Source organism: Apis florea, unplaced genomic scaffold, assembly GCF_048593485.1.
Source record: "Apis florea isolate Af1SG1 unplaced genomic scaffold, ASM4859348v1 contig_3370_pilon, whole genome shotgun sequence".
Lineage (NCBI taxonomy): Eukaryota > Metazoa > Arthropoda > Insecta > Hymenoptera > Apidae > Apis > Apis florea.
In genome coordinates, this window is record NW_028256747.1 from 172,299 (window position 1) to 188,730 (window position 16,432).

A 16,432-nucleotide genomic window follows, 5' to 3' on the forward strand; every position below is an offset into this window, starting at 1 on the left:
CGCCCGTTATCCGCCCCGCCATTCATTTCGCGTTAGCGCCAAAGCCGGGCAGGTCTTATCCTGTCGAGCAGTGTGGAAAAGCTTTATGGAAAAAAAAGAAAGAAAGAAAATAAAAAATAAAAAAAAAAGAAAGGAAAAGGAAAGAAAGAAAGAAAAAAAGGAAATCGTCCTCCTATCGTTGGCCTCCCCGTCCTCGACTTCTTTTATTTTCCTCCGCTTCTATCTCCCGGTGACGCGACTTCCTGCTTCCTCCTCGGTTTCAATCCTCTCCTCCCCCCTGCTCAGCAGTTGGTGTTATACGATGTATTCGGTGTGTGGTGAAACGCTTAGCCAGCACTTAGCCCGACACGGAATAGCTTGGTGGGATCTCTTGCCTATGTGCGCGCATAAGCATTCTGCACGAGGCTTGCAACGAGACAACGATGCACACGGCTTAGTTATGCGCTTAGTTGTGTCCCTTGGTGACACGTGTGTGCATACACGCATCTCGAAAGGAGGGAGAAGGAAATGCAGGAAATGTGCGATGGAAATGGATCAATCCGAATATTTATTCGCGAAAGGGAAAGTTGGATGAAGGTCTCTACTTTACTCGAAAACAGGGAGTTTAGAAAAAAAAAGAAAATAATCTGAGAATAAGAAGATTTGCTTGCGGAATAAGTTTCTTGCTAGAATGGGAATACGATGCTCGAGTTGTACGACGCTTTTCGCTCACCGCACCCTATATTATCCTGCGACCCCGCGCTGTCTCTTCGATCCTACCTTGCACGCTCATCCTCTGCGTGCTCGGCCAATTTAGGTTAAATGCCGAGTTAACGCCTGGAAGAACGATATAGGGGTTCGAACAAGAGGGGATGTGATTCTTCCTGTACACGTGGACGGAACCCTTGTTCGTAGCAACAACCCACTTCGTTGGATTCGAAGATCGGATGGATTCGTTTTACGATTCTTTCTTTTTCTTTTTTAGCTTTTCAATCGTGTATGGATAACGAACGAGATTTCCTTTGCTCGCGCGAAAGAAATTACGCCGAGAGTTCTTTCTCGTTCTCGAATTCGATTTGGTTCGATTTCGCAGCGTGCAAATACCGATTCGACGGTAGAGAGATATTTTGTCGGTTTTCGAAAAATTGGCTACGCTACTCCATCGGTTTACAATTGTTTCGTACGAATTTTACGTTTTAATTTCGAGGTTCGTTCTCATCGTTTGATCTTGACGTCGAAATATCCCCTCAAATATCCTCCAACCTCGTGATTTCGATTTTACTTTGCGCGCACCGTTACGGATACATGCACACTAAGAGACACAAGTTGTGCATTTCTGCGCCAGGAAGCTCGCAAAGCAGAGTCGATTCCGAGCATAACGGCGCTACGAGCATAAATCCACACGTTGCGAAAGTTTGGCCGCGGCGTAGAGTATCCCTCGGCTAATAGATTTGTATGTTTATTGGCTGTGCACGTTATTTGCGGGCCGTTATATCGTGTGCAATTTATTCGCGTTATGCGTCGTCGATGTGTAAAGCGCGGGCGCCTCGTCGTCGGGACATCGTCTCGCCCTTCGCATCACGGGACAACGAGCTACTTCGCCCAGTTGGCAGCCTTGGTCGAGATTCGTGATACGCCTCTCTCCTTCTCCCTCTTCCTTTCTTTCGAGGAATACGCTTTTCGTCTCCGTCTCATCCGACTCCTCGTCTTCCTCCTCGATTCGTCTTACGTCTCTTTCGACTCGAAAGAGATCTTCTTTTTCTTCTTCTTCTTCTTCTTCTAGAATGTCGAACGCGCGATACGATACAATACGGTTTTCAGTTTTATTTTCCGTTATCGCTCGTAACTGGATCGCGCTGGAAGAAGATGGGATCGGATCGAAACGAATTCCGATCGTTTCTTCGACTTTGGACGATTTCGAGGGTGTTCCGCTCGTTAGAAGTAGAGTATAGTTTGGATGCATAAAGGGAGGACGTCGCATTTTCGATTTTTCCAAGGGGAGAGATCATCATCTTGGGATCGATGAAGGGGGATCGTTGGAAAGAAGGAAACACGGGAACGCACTTTTCGGGAGATATGGGTATCGCTGCGATCATTGCGTGTTCTCTCTCTCTCTCTCTCTCGAATATGAAACGAAAAACGGTTTTATCCGTTGTATGTAAGCGATGCGCGGGTGATATAAATAACCCGGGAATCGATCGAAATTCACCGGGCGTGTGCGTTCACCGTACGGACAATTAAAAATAAAAATTAGCCGGATTTCCCGACACCATTTGCTCTATACACACACTACACCGGGAGGTTAAAACGCGTATCATTCATCCTCGTTCGGTATCGAACGAAAAATTAACGCCGTGTAATTAACCCTTCCACCCTGTCGGCCCGATATGCCGGCCACGTTTAATTTCACTAATTATACGTGACCAGTAGGGATTAGCTTCCTGTCAGAGCCAACGGCCGCGTCATTATGCGATATCGTTCGGAACTAAAAGGATTAAAATCGCGCAACAGAGGGGAGAAAAGAAAGAAAGAAAGAAAAAAAAAAAAGATGGATGGATATTAAGCCCGCTAAGAGATGCAAGACACAGCGGCGCCACCGCTCGCCAAAGATATTGAAAAGGCTGGAAAGAGTTAAGCAGCGGGCAAAAATCAGACAGAAAAGTCGATGCAACCGGTATATACCGTATGTAATGAATGAGGGCGCGGTGCATCGGTCCGTTAGTATCCGAGTGCATCTACACATCGCGCTGCAACAAGGTGGCCTCTTCGTGTTTCTCCTTCCTTCCCCTCTCTCTCTCTTCCTTCTCTGTTTTTTCCTTCTTCACCCCTTTTTCCCCTCTTTTTCCCTAGCAGCGAGGTTGCATTTACAAGAGGGCCGCGCTCGTATTTCCATCCTCGATGCTCGGTGAAAACCGAAACGTGCCACGCTCTCCTCCCCTCGCGCTGGCGAGATCGGTTCGACGCTGAAAACGTGATCGATACGCCAAGACTTTCCATATTAGAATTTTTAAATATTCAACAATGCATCGTTTTTGACGAAGATACGAGGAGCCGCGCTTCCCTTCCATTCTCTCTCTCTCTCTCGCGCGTTTCCTCTTTCTCTTCCACGTTTGTATATATATATATATGTACGTGATCGATCTCAACTGCGTTTCCCTCGATATTCTAATATCGGAATGATCTTTGCCGATAAATTACATTTTATACGACGTCCCGTGATAAATTAGATTTCGCGCGTGTTGGCGCAACAACGCCGATATTTCTCGCCGATGAATTTTTTCCAACCGCGCGTCTCCGTCTTTTTTGTTTGGACGAACGATCGAGAAGAACGAAACAAGGAAGAGTTGGTTGGAGAAATTGTTTCGTCGCGAAAACTTTTTTCAACACCGATCGAGTCTTTCTTTCTTTTTTTTTTTTTCTTTTTTTTTGAAAACGCATCGAACTCTTTGCGAACCGATTCGAAAGTTATCGTTGGCATAATCCAACGCCGAGGGATGGACGATTTCGGCCTCGAGATTTCGATATTTCCGGGTTTCCTCGTTAGCGGGCCGCTTCACGGTATTTCACTCCGAGTATTCGATTTTCGAGGTGGAATATGCCGGGAGCGTCGGCATCGTGCCAGCTTCTCCGCCGGTGGATTACAATTTTTAAATATTCAACGTTCTTCTGTGAGGAAATACGGGAGGGGCGGTGGTCGATGTCGGCCGCATCCTCGATGCCCTGATGTATCGCCCCGATCTTAGATGCCGTGAAAACCGTGTTACGTTGTAAATGTTGTCTTACGCCCCTCCCTCCCCCGGAGGAGTGTGTCGTTAAAATTCACGGTGAAAAGAAGAAGTTGCGATAACTCGCGTTAACCGATTCTCCCGTTGATCGGTTATGCTGCACGACCGGGCGAATTCGAAGCATCCGCAACTTGGATCGCCCGGATTAAAGTTTTAAATATTGAACGGGGGGCGCGTTGTTGCAGGTCGAGGTACACCAGCTTCGCTTTCAGTTTCTCCCCGCGATAGTCACGCGCGATACTTGGCACGGATATCCGAGGAATACGAAATGGAGCGCTCGACTAAGCATAACACGCAGTCCCATCCTCGCCGTGCGAAAACATTTCTTCTCCGCGAATAACCGATCGGTCGTTATACACCGCCGATTTCTCCTTCCCCTCCTTCGATGGGGGAAGAAGTTTTGACACTCCGCGGTGGATGCCAAGTAACTTTATTGAAAAAGTATCTAGTCCAAGTCTTAAAGAACAAAGGTAGTGCTTCCTCGCGCGGTTCCCCCTCCCTCCCTTCCTTCGATGCCTCCGGATCGGTCCTGAACCTGGAATATTGCCTTTTTGTCGTCGTGCAAGCAAAATCCTTTCCTCCCGCTCGAACACTCGCTGGAAATTGACTCTGCTTATATCGGCTTACCGACGGCTTTCCAGCCTCTCTCTTGCCTCGCGTTTCCCTTCCTCTTCTCTCGAGGCTTTCTCGAGGTTTTCTCTTTCGGGCCGCGCCTACCGTCTGTCGCGGGGCCCCTTTGTCCCCTTTGTACCATCCTCGATCTACGAGAAAGTGGAACTACTCTGCGGTCCACGAAAACGACATCGGAGCCTGGACGGGGTGTAACGGTAGCAGGGAGGGGAACCGTGGCGTGGAATCAATTTTTCCACGGAGATTGGAGGGGGGAAGAGGATGACGCGATCCTCTTGCGAATCGAAGAATTTTTATTCCTCGTCCCCCTTCCCGGTACGAATGAATAATTCATCGTTAAAAAAAATTTCGAGCATGTTCCATTGCGCGTGAATTTCGTCGTATATCGTCGGTTTGTATTATTGACGAAGACACGTGTTCTATTTCTGGCCGTGCGATTTTTGGCGTTGCAAATTTTACGTTTGCAAGAAAAGAAAAGAATGAAAGGGAGAGAGAGAGAGGAAAAGGAAAGGAACAAAATCGGGAAATCTAACGATCGTAACGATTCTTCGTTTCATTCTTTCTCTCTTCGAGTGTTTTATTCGCGACTTTCTTGTTACGTTCGTATTAATTTAATTTTTCTTTTCGTTATGTCTCGCGTGTACACGCGTGTATCAACGGAACAGACTTAAATCACACGATTTCGAGGATGGAACGTTCAAATATATTCGTTCATTTCGTGAATTCTCTTCTCTAAAGTAGTTTAAATACTGTTTTGTTATCTCGTTGTTATTTAACATTCGGTATATTCGGTACAAGTTTTTGCGCCTTGCCGTTTCTTGTTCCCCGCCTGGTAATTCCATGTTGATAATTATAATTATTTGTCTTGTTAATTTTGAAATCTTATTTCAAGTCGGTGTTTCTTTCTTTCTTACGCAAGAATCGTGTATATCTTATAATATCGTATATACGTAAATATAATATAACACGTGTTTGAAACAAATTCTTGTCAAACGAATCCACGAGGACGGTGGATGGATTTATTCGAACGAGTTGGATTAACAATAATTTTGCATCGATTAATCGGTTTCTCGAAATAAAGTAAAAAAAATCCTAATTAATCAGAAATGCAGAAACTTGGTGTCGAACGTTTGTCAAAAGTTTTGATCGAATTGGAGTGCGGTTGGAGAGGGAGGGAGGTATCGATGCAATTAATTTCTCGACGAGTTTAACGAGTCTTCCCCCCTCCGACTTGTGTCGAGATAACGCGTAGATCGTATAACGACGACGAATATACGGGTAACCGCGGGTATCGTAGACAAATATCTTTCTCGTCGCATCTGTTTAAGCTGCGTGCGTCCCTCGTATGGCGGCGCATGTGGCATGCGCCCGATGACTCACAGTTCCGTGCACACGTCGCGCGCACTTTTCTTACCCTCGACTAATATCCCCTGCTCCCTTTTTTTCCATGCTGTGACTTGGAGCGTTAATGCTCTCCTTCCGTGGAAGAGTATCGGTGTCGCGCGGATTTCTCTGGTCGAAATCCTCGCGTTTTCTCGATTCAACGAGTGCCGGTTGCCCGCCACGGTTTTTAGACACAGGTTTCGTTTTCGTGGTGTTGACGCTATACGTACGGACGTATTAACCGGGCGCGTTCTCCTTTCAAGCGTTTTCGGGCTGGAAAATCCTCCCCTTGGAGAGTTTTTCATAAAAATTTGTTTGCCACGGGGGAAAAAGAGCTACTTTGGTTGCGCGATGCCTGTAAAATATGCCACTTTACGGTCTAACGTGTTGCGGATGCATCGGGATTTTCTTCTCGGCAACTTTTTCCCACCCGCCACTCGAGGCGTGTTCCCAGTTAATTCGAGCGAAGTGCTTCGAAGGTTCGTAAATAGTTGTGGAAACATAGCGAATGCGAGTAACGGGGGACGGGGTGAAGGGAGGGAAATGAGGGAGAGAAAGGGGAGAGTTGGTAACGAGGACGGTGTCTCGCTTTAACTTCTCATACGTTTAAGAAAGTTTCCTACTAATTTTGCCCTCCTTTCCGTCGAGCGTTGCTTCCGATACAGAATTCTCTCTCTCTCTCTCTCTCTCTCTCTCTCTCTCTCTCTCTCTCTCTCTCTCTCTCTCTCTCTCTCTCTCTCTTTTAAATAAATTGCAAAAGCTTCAGACAGGAAGATTGGTTAAACGATTTTTTAATTCAATTTCCTGATTCTATTTTTTTTCTTTTTTTTTTTTTGCTACGATAAAATTCCAACGCGATTCTGTCTCGTTACCAATTTAAAGTATTCGTAATGGTTTGTCACGTTTCTCATTACATCGCATTTACGTTTTTTTTTTTTTTTTTTTCTCGCAATATTTGCCAAACATGTTTCCGTGTGTCGCGCAGTCAACTCTATCTCGACCGGATGATATTAAAAAATATTAAAAAAATGTTTGTACCTTTTCTCTCTCTCTCTCTCTCTCTTTCTTTTTGTTTGCCAACAAATAACCGGAATATAACACGGAAGAAGAGAAGGGAAAAGTCAAAAGCGAAGCACTCATTTATCGCCGCGTTTCGCGTCCTGGATTTTTCCCTTTAAGTTGTCAATTTTACAGCGAAAGAAAATTGAGCATGGGGGATGCGAAGGAACGAACGCGTGTACATCGATTTTTGACTCCGTCAATTTGTCACTGACGATCATCACACCATTCCCTCGCATCCGTTTCCCCGCCGCTGCCTACTTGATCGGTCGAATCGAAGTTTAATACCCGGTCCGAGCTTTTATTTCCTGCAGATGGGCCGACATAAATCTTGCCGCGTCCGCGAATTCGCGATACGTCCCCGCATATATGTGTAGGTTACACGCGTAATTCGAGGAGAAACGATATTTCGTGCACATTTATCGAAACATTTGTCGCGATGAATGTTGCTCGACTCGTTAACGAGGAGGAGAATTTTGCATCTCTTCGATCGAATCGATTCTCCTTCTCAAGTTCTATCTTGGGCGGATTCTCGAAATACAAGGTAACTCGGCGAAGAGAGATGGATCACTCGATTCAACTAACCTCTTCTTCTCCAAGCATCCCATTTTTTTTTTTTTAGGATTAAAAGACTTCTTAATAACTTAACTTCTTAACCACTTAAGATAGGGATATCTTAACGAATTTTAGGTTAGGAATCGGTCTATTTCTAAGGAAATGTTTTAAACTATATACCGTGCAGGAAAAAAAGGAAAAATAATATGAAATGTGTATCAACTTTTATATTTCGCGAAGATAAAATTATAATTTCAAGGAAATAAAAGAGTTCGAGGAATAAAAGAGATGAAAAGTTGTTACTTGTCAAAAGTAAATTAATAACACGTAAGATCCTTTTTCCAAGATATATCTTGATTATAACCGGCGAAGAAATAATTATTCGATTTTTTTTTCCCCCCTTTCTTTTTTTTTTTTTTTCATATAGGATTATTAAACACTTTGCCAATTATTAAGTTTTTCATCTACTCGCAAAGTTTGATAAGAAAAAAAAAAAAAAAAGAAAAACGGTGCGTAACACTTTGCCGGGCCCTCTTATAAGTTTCCGGTTGACGACGTCGTTCGTTGGGAGCTCTATTTTTATCCTTGAACTGGTTCAAGACGAAAAGTTTCCTCCTTTTTTTCATGTCGGCTGCTACCGACGTAGAACACGAAGAATCTCTGCCGTTGGCAGGAAGTTTCGACTCGCGGCAAAGAGCTGGAGAAACCTTCACTGTTTATTAGAGTCTGTGATCCTCTTTAAAAATAAAAGATAACTTTGTGTGGATATACCTTTAACTTGTTTAAGGTTTCGCATCTATCGATTTTATCGCGATCGATGCGTATCTTTTTTTAAATCCTTTTTTTCTTTTTTCTTTTTTCTTTTTTTTTTTTTTTTTTTTTTTTTTTTTTTAGAAAACGAGATTAAAAACGTGATGGTTTATACGAGCGAACGAAAGAAAAAGCTTCTTTCTATTTGCATACTAGATCCTACGTGCATCCTATATGCATATCACTTAAAGTATATGAAAAATATTGAAATTTCAAGTTCTTTGAGATCTTTGACTTTTCAGAGCTGGAAAAGAAATTCCAAAACTCTAGCTATATACTTTTTGAGTATTCGAAAATCGCGTCTAATTTATTTCGTACAACGTACAATTGAGAAAAAGATAAAACTTCGTTTTTCATTTATTTTTCGAAACGGTAGATAAGATAGTGGATACAGAGTTTTTAGAAGGTTTTAACACGAAGAAGCTGCGAACGAATATTATAGATTTGTTTACGAGCGCGAATAGTAGCTTTCCTTCTTTGCCGACGGGGGAGCTTTATTTTTGTCGCGAGGTTACCGGAAGTGGAGGGTTCTTCTTTTTTTTCTTTTTTCTTTTTTTCTTTTCGTCCGCGTGGTAAGCGAAACACGGGGATAGGAATCGATGGATTTTTCCGAAGGTACGCGTTCTCTTTATAGACGAAAAGTGACGACGGCCGTATTAATTGCCCGGCAACTCTTGTTCAACTTCCATTTTCGTCCCCTCCCCTATATATAATATCGTATGCGCGTTCATATTCATTTTCATCCTCGTATCGGGAGATTTATCTCGCGTTAATTTACTTTTTACATCGCGTAATGTTCAGCTTTCAGCGAAAAGTTAACGTCGTGAAAGTTTCCTTTATAGAAGGGAACAAATATAAGAGAATTTGTTTCCTCGAGATATCTCTTACCCCATTTACATTTACGAAAATTTCTATCAAGTTGGTACATATTTAAAGAGAGATGTATAAAACTGATAAATGTGATCATTATAGTCGACGAGTGCCGATACTTTATTCGAATCGATGATGTTTCTCAGGGAGAGAGAGAGAGAGAGAGAGAGAGAGAGAGAGAGAGGGAACAATCTTTTTCTCCATTTTCTTATTAAACTGTACGGTACACGATATGATCTCGGGTAGTCGAGGTATCGTTTGAAATTGAAGAGCTAATGATATCCGCAATTGTGCTGGAACAAACTTTTCCAAATGGTGGAAAAAAAAAAAAGAGTAGGACGGTTCAAGTTGGTACGGCGTGCATTAACCATCCATCCATCGTTCGTTCGAAGGATGGGCGGGAACGAGTTTCGCTTTTATTCGAGTTACCTTTTGTTCTCGCATGTCTGTTACCAACGGCTATTGTAATCGTCGTAAACGGATTTTGCACGCGCAAATCATCGTTCTCCTCGTACCGTGATATCCACGCGGCAAAATTCAATTCCTCCCCTCCCCCCGAATCGGCGGAGGAAACATTCTTTCTCTTCGCGAATGGAAAGTCGATCGCGTGAAAGGGGAGCGCGCGAAGACTGGAAGAGTGTGGGAGCCGTGATAGGGATGAACGACGGTGGAAGGAGTGAGAGATGGAAAGAAATCGAGTAGAAATCCAGGGAGCGCGGAGCCGCTTCGACATCGGAAACGATGTAACGAAGTTTCGACTCACGGCGCAACGAAAGTCAACCGATACTTGCTACCATCGAGGCACGCGCGCGCGCGCATACAACCACACCTCGTTTCGATAGCCACGATCTTCCCTCTTCTTTTTTCCTTCACGCGGAGGAGGAAAAGTGCGGTTACGAATTCAACATGCTGTGGCGTCGCGAGCCGTTTTGTCACCCTCGGCAAATTGAAATTTCCGACGGTCTTTCCCTCCCTCCTCCCCATTTACCTTCTGTCCCTCCTCCTCTTCCGCTCTTTTCCTACGCTTCTGGTAGCGCGCTTCGTTTCGAAAGTCGCATTTCGGAGTCACTGGGACAAATCGATATTCCAGCTTTAAAGTTGATCGAGTACCGAAAGCTTTTGAGCTTTTGGTGGTACATAAGTGGTTGAAACGTAATCATCGTCCCGTACCAATTTTCCAAGTTACACCGCTCGAGCACGCCTCGTTATTATTTAACGTAGGTGGTTCCATCGTGGAAGGCAACTTTTCCTTTTTCCTCGTAGCGTAATTACCCTGTCGGGGCCGCGAACACGATTCGAAAATTTCGAACGAATCGGGTAACGATTTTCATAAAACGATTTTGATGAATCAATTGGGATCTGGCCGGGCTCGTCATTCCTTCGTATATCCTTTCCTCGGAATTTCGCGCAATGGGACAAAAAGAAGGGGTTATGTCGAGAGGAGATGTTCGAAGACGCGCGAGAATCGAATTACTGCCATCGGAAATGATTTATATTCCGCGAATTCGAGGAGCTTCCCTTAACCCATTTCTCGGAATTTTAAGGCGCGCCTCTTCCCCTCCCTCAAAAAGAAGATGCTGTGCGATCCTCTCCTTCATCTATCCCCCGCTCCTCATCGATTGCCCGCGTCTCTTCCAACTTCTCTCTCTGTCTTCCTTTCTCTATTTCCAGTACTTTCGCCGATCTTTTCTCGCTTGTCTATATCTCTCTATCTCTCTTGAAACTCTTGGAAAAGTTTCTCGTGCGTTACACGTTTCCGCGAGCGGAAATTGTCCTGTCTCGCAAATCATGCTCCTCCCTTCCACTCCTATTCCCTCCTTCGTGGTTGTGCGTTACGACACGTGCAAACACAAAAGTTTGGCGCGAACTTTGTACAAGCATAACTCGAGTTGCACGGATACGAGTCATTCATACGTTACCACTCGAGAAAAAGCTTTTTCTTAGAAAACGGTGGTGGGTGGTGGATGATGGGAACTGTTTTATGGATTTCACGCGGTCTAGCTCATTACTCCGTTTCAGATATCTCTCTCTCTCTCTCTCTCTATCTCTAAAAGAGTTTCCTTCCACACTCCACGAAATAAATTACTTTATTTGAAGTCGCTAATCACGGCACGAATCCGCTTTCTCCGGTACACCGCGATGAGAATTTTCCCCGAGCTTTCGCAAAAACGGCCACACTCTGATTTTTTTCTCCCTTCCGGTAAAATGTTACCTCTATTTTTTATCATTATCTTATTGTATATTTTTTGATTTTTTTCCCCCCTCTTCTCTCTCTCTCTCTCTCTCTCTCCTTTTGCAACGTAACACAACGTTTTCGCAGTTTACTTTGTACCGCGTTTGGCCGAAAAAAGAAAAAAGACAGAGAGATGTTACTACGCTTTACCGTAATCCATCTTCTTTCTTTTTTTTTTTTTTTTTTTTTTTGGCTTTTATACCGTTGATAAAGAATTCAGGCATTAAGAGGACGAGTGAGTCAAAAAAGAAGAGAAGGGGGGGAAAAAAGGAGCGAATTAATTATTGCACGGTTGAAATAAGGACAGAGGCAAGAGAATAATACGGGTAGCTTGATTATTGCTCTCGTTTATTTTTCTTTATATCCGAAGGGGGAAGGGTTGGCGCGAATTTAAGAAGAGAGCAGGAGGGAATTCAGTTTGGAACTAGCCTCGTTGGCGTTGTTTAAAAACGATAAAACGGATCGAATCGAATCTGCAATGCCTGTTACGGGTAAATTAGCAAGCGCGATAATCTGAGAAGAGCAACCACCATACCGACGGATATTATCCCATGGGCGATCTCTGAGAGCGTGCATGCATGATGCATAAGTTTCGTCGAGGTTGGCGTTACGCGCCCGGTTTCCGATTCCGGCCACGGTTTTACCACGGCTTTGTGATTTCAGTTTCTGATGCAACCCCATAACGGGGAAATTTATCGAATGGACGCGAGTGAAAAGGTGAATCGCGAACAATCGCGATAGAGGTTTATCGGGGATTAAAAATATCGGCGGATGAAAAGCGGAGGGGGGGAGGGGGAGGGGGGGGGGGAGAGGAAGAAAGATCCGTTTCCTCCGCCGCGCTTTTAATAAAGATTAAAAAACTTTTTTTCACAAAGTTAGTTAGTCACCTTTCCACCTAATCAGCGTGCACGAAAATGTGTGCCGGCGAAAATGCTTGACGCAAAGATATACTAATTAAGTCGTTTTGAATTAATCGGCGGGTAACGAGGCAGCTCCTTTCTGGGTCAAAGTTGTTTGAGCTCTTTTTTCTTTTTCTCTTCTTCTTTTAAATCGAAGTCCACGCGAACTTGTCCACTTCTTGTTTGTTTTCACTTCTTTCAAATCGACGACGAGAAACGTGTCTCGTTTATTTCCTCTTGTTGATGATGTAGACGATGATATAAAGAAAACGAACGCGAAACAGAAAAATTTGAATAGAAATTTTAATTGATTCAATGCGTATCAATTCCTGATAACCGTGTAATTCTCGGAGCGAAATGTATACGCCCGATCTTTCGCGGACGTGATATCGATTTCATGGTCATGGCGGTCGAGCGCTTTGAATCGAAACCCTTTTAATCGTCGAAGGTCGTACCCTTGAAGCAGATTGACGAAGCAGGCTTGAAAAAGTGCGCGAGAGGAATACGTGACGTGCCGATCTCCCGAGGATAACAACCTATATATAGAAACGCCTCGACGTCGCGTAGATTCATCAAATATTTTTGATGAAAGAACGAACGAGAGAGGGACGCGAGAGATTAACCTCTGCATTCGTTTTTCTCCCATGTGGCTATATCACGGAAAATCATTTATCTCTAACATCTTATCCTGCCCGATGAAAATTTCGAATCATTCTCGAATTATTTCGAATTATCCTCGATCAACGATTTTCAACACGTCTGTCGTATAAATTCAAACAGTATCGCGCGAACTTTATAAAATTAACGTTAGTTAACGTATTCAAACATTGTATGTATTGTTTGAACAAATGAATGTTGAGCGCTTGTAATTCGTTTCGGTGGTATTTGATATAAATCTCACGTGTGATAATAGCGTGTAACTCTGAATAGCGGTCGATAATTGAAATATTGTATAACGAAGAATGGTCTCGATATGTATTTGTACAAGGGAATATAAAATTTCTGGTTTTAATAGCAATTAAATATTTTATTCGGTTCTCGAGCGGAACAATGGAATACCTTTTCTTTTCTTTCTTTTTTTTTTTTTTTTTTTTTTTTTTTGCCTTTTCTCCCTCACCGTAAATTCAAAATTTTTTTTCGTACGTTCAAGTATGCGAACTTAACCATCCAGGAAATTTTCTTTTTTTCCGTTATCAATTTTTTTTCCCCCTTTAAACCGGGTATTCAGGGACGATAAGATCCGCGCTATACGCGAACTCACTAGCTTAAATGGCCTAACCAGTTTCACCCAGAAAATGTTTTCCATGTAACGGCTCGACGGAAGTTGGACTTCGACGGACTTAATTGGGTTTTGTTCCACGCCCTTCGATCGCTCGACAGGCTGCTGTCGCGACTTTTGCCCTCCCCTCCCTCCCTCCCTCCCTCTCTCTCTCTCTCTCACTCACTCACTCACTCACCCTCCGTGACGAGTGCCAGAGCAACGTATCCGCGTTTTCCACGCGTTTTCCATCGGGATTTTCCCCGTTGTTCGGCTATCGATCCCTTCTCGTCCTCTTCTCCTCTCGGCCGCCTTTCTTTTTCTGGGAATACGGACAGGCTGCCGCTACTCTTTCCTCCTCCACCCTCCTCCTCCTCTTTTTCCTCCACCGTTTCATCCCCCGCCAAAAATCGAATCGCAGGCAAGCACTCTCGCGGGACGATTTTATGGGTTTTTATTTTTTTAACCTACATTTCCTACATTGCCATCGGTGAAACATCGGTTTTAACCGTTCCCTTCCTCGACGAGGAAATGGAAATGCGGGATGAAAAAGAAGAATGTATGTATTTTGTATAGAAATCGATGGAAGCGATCGAGACCCATTGTTATCGTTATTGGTTATTGTTGTAATTGGAAGATATCAACGCATCAGATTTAGACCGCGTCCCCTTAATAATAAAAATACGAGCCGATATATAATATACGTATATTCGTATAAAATTTCATTCAAATGGAAAACATGGAAAGAAAAAAAAAAAAGAACGAGGCAAACGAGTTAAGTTAAACCAAAATATAGCGCTTCTCTCTCAAGGATATTTTCTTACCAGTAGCAGTAGTAGTAATATCGATCCTTTTCCTCCCTTGTCTTTCAGCATGATTCGCGATGGTGCAATGGAACCGACGCGACGTTCTTCCACCTAGAAAACGCGAGCTGTGTGTAACATTAAGCGGAAGGATGGTCGTCGTCGACTTTGGACGAAAGTCAGTCCCGAGCGTGTCTCGCACCCTTCTCGAATCCCCCGGGATCCTTACACGCGCCTTTTCATACCATCCACTTGGAGGATGGCATCTTTTTCCTTCTATTGCCAATTCTTTGATCGCCCTCCCCCCTCCCCTATGCACACCGATGCACGCACAATTTTTTTTAAGTAAGAATCACGGATGGAAGAAAAGTCGCTTCCGCGTGTAAAGTGGACTTTTCCCTGCGTTCTTCCCAGTTTTCAGCCAAATAATTCAATGACACGAATTGCTCGTCGAACTCTCTCGTCCGCGGGGCGGTTTTTTCCCGGTGAGAGATCGATATTTTACACCTCGTTTCCAACGCGTCAATTTGTCGCGTTACCAAATGAATAAATATCGCGGCATTAACGGATAATTCCATTTCGATCAAGATACGCCCCGTTAAGCTTGTTATCCGGGAAAAGTCTTTGAAGTAAAAGCGGCAAAAGATATATATATATATATATATATATATATCCCTCCCTGTCGACGAGATAATGTAAGCTTGCTTTGTACGTAGAACGTGAGGATTATCTCTTTTCGCGAAATATCAGGGACTGTAACGAGAAATCGTTACGGTTATTCCGCCGTCAGCAAAAGCTCGGCGCCCCCTTCCTTTTGTTTTTATTAATATTTCATTGGTCATTGTCCATTATTCTCTCGCATCACTGACCGTTCCAACCGAATAACGTTTTAAAGGCGGGTTATACCGCGGCGTAGATATATGTGTGTGTGTGTGTGGTACGCGCGGAGAGGGATGATGGTCTCGCCAAACGCATCAAACTCTGGCCACGATGCACTCCCTGCTGTACATACGACCAATCACGGGCGTAGGAATTAGGGGTTCGACGTACGCCCTGCTACTTTTAATTCAGCAAATTAATGAACACCGTCAACGTCGTCGGCGTTGCAACGAGTGCCGCATACAGATAACTATAGGGAAAATTTGCCGAACATCCACCGGTGTTCGGGATAACGTAGTTATCGTGCCTCTGGCAAACTCTCTCGCGAACGAAAAACTCGACGGCGGATTTCCCTGCCTGTTTCGTTCCTGTAAACTAGCTCCGATCTCGTTCAATCTTCTTTCCGCTGGTTTTTTCTTTTTTTTTTTTTGTTTAAACGCAAGCAACGATTATTTCATCAGTATCGATTCGTTTGTCCTCCGCCCGTAGTTTCTCAGAAAGATTTACGATCTTTGGTCGCCGCGGAAATATTTCACGAGTTTCGTCGACGAACAGTGCACGTTTTTAATTCCTTTTGCGCGGATATATACGGTTTCGTTGCGTATCGAATAATCGTCTCTCTCTTTTTTTTCTCCTCCTCCCGAGATAGAAATCTCGATGAAAATCATCCACGTACGCGTACGTCGATGAGAATCTTTATTAAACAAATAAACGCGTTTTTTTTCGTCCCATCGTCTCCCAGGATGCGACCAGGAGGCCATCTTTTCACGAATATTCGTATAATATTGGTATAGGTGGGCCACGTAACGAGGTGATCGTTAGCCACACGTTTATTACGCCTTCTCAGCACCCTCGAGCAAATAAAGCGTGATAAAATTCGTGCTGGCGCAAACGTTTCGGCTGAAATTCAGGTCAAGAAATAATACCGAGGAATCCGGTGAAAAAGTACACGTAACAATGGGATAATTTAAATCCCACCCCGCCTCGCTTATTCGTTCGGAATTTACTTCGGTTCGGATCGTGGACGTGAACTTTGAAATAATTATATCACGCTCGTGAACGATAACGTTATCGCGAGAAGAGGAAAATAATCTAGCGTGGAAACGGATATACGAACATAATTCATGGGAATACATTTGCATTAAATCCCCATTTTTTCCTTTTTTTTTTCTTTTTTTCTTTCTTCTTATCGATGCGTGTTATCGCGCTTATCGGCCGTGTCGATGAGAGAGAGAGAGAGAGAGAGAGGGGGGGAGAGAGAGAGGTGTTTCTTTGAAAAAAGTGTCGGA

The 16,432-nt window shown here is 43.8% G+C and overlaps 1 protein-coding gene across 3 annotated transcripts in view; it reads left to right on the plus strand.

Annotated features, from left to right (window-relative positions):
• The window catches only part of Sema1a (semaphorin 1a), a 163,367-nt gene that overhangs the window by 9,232 nt on the left and 137,703 nt on the right, over positions 1-16,432 (plus strand). The gene's annotated exons all lie outside the window — the stretch shown is intronic.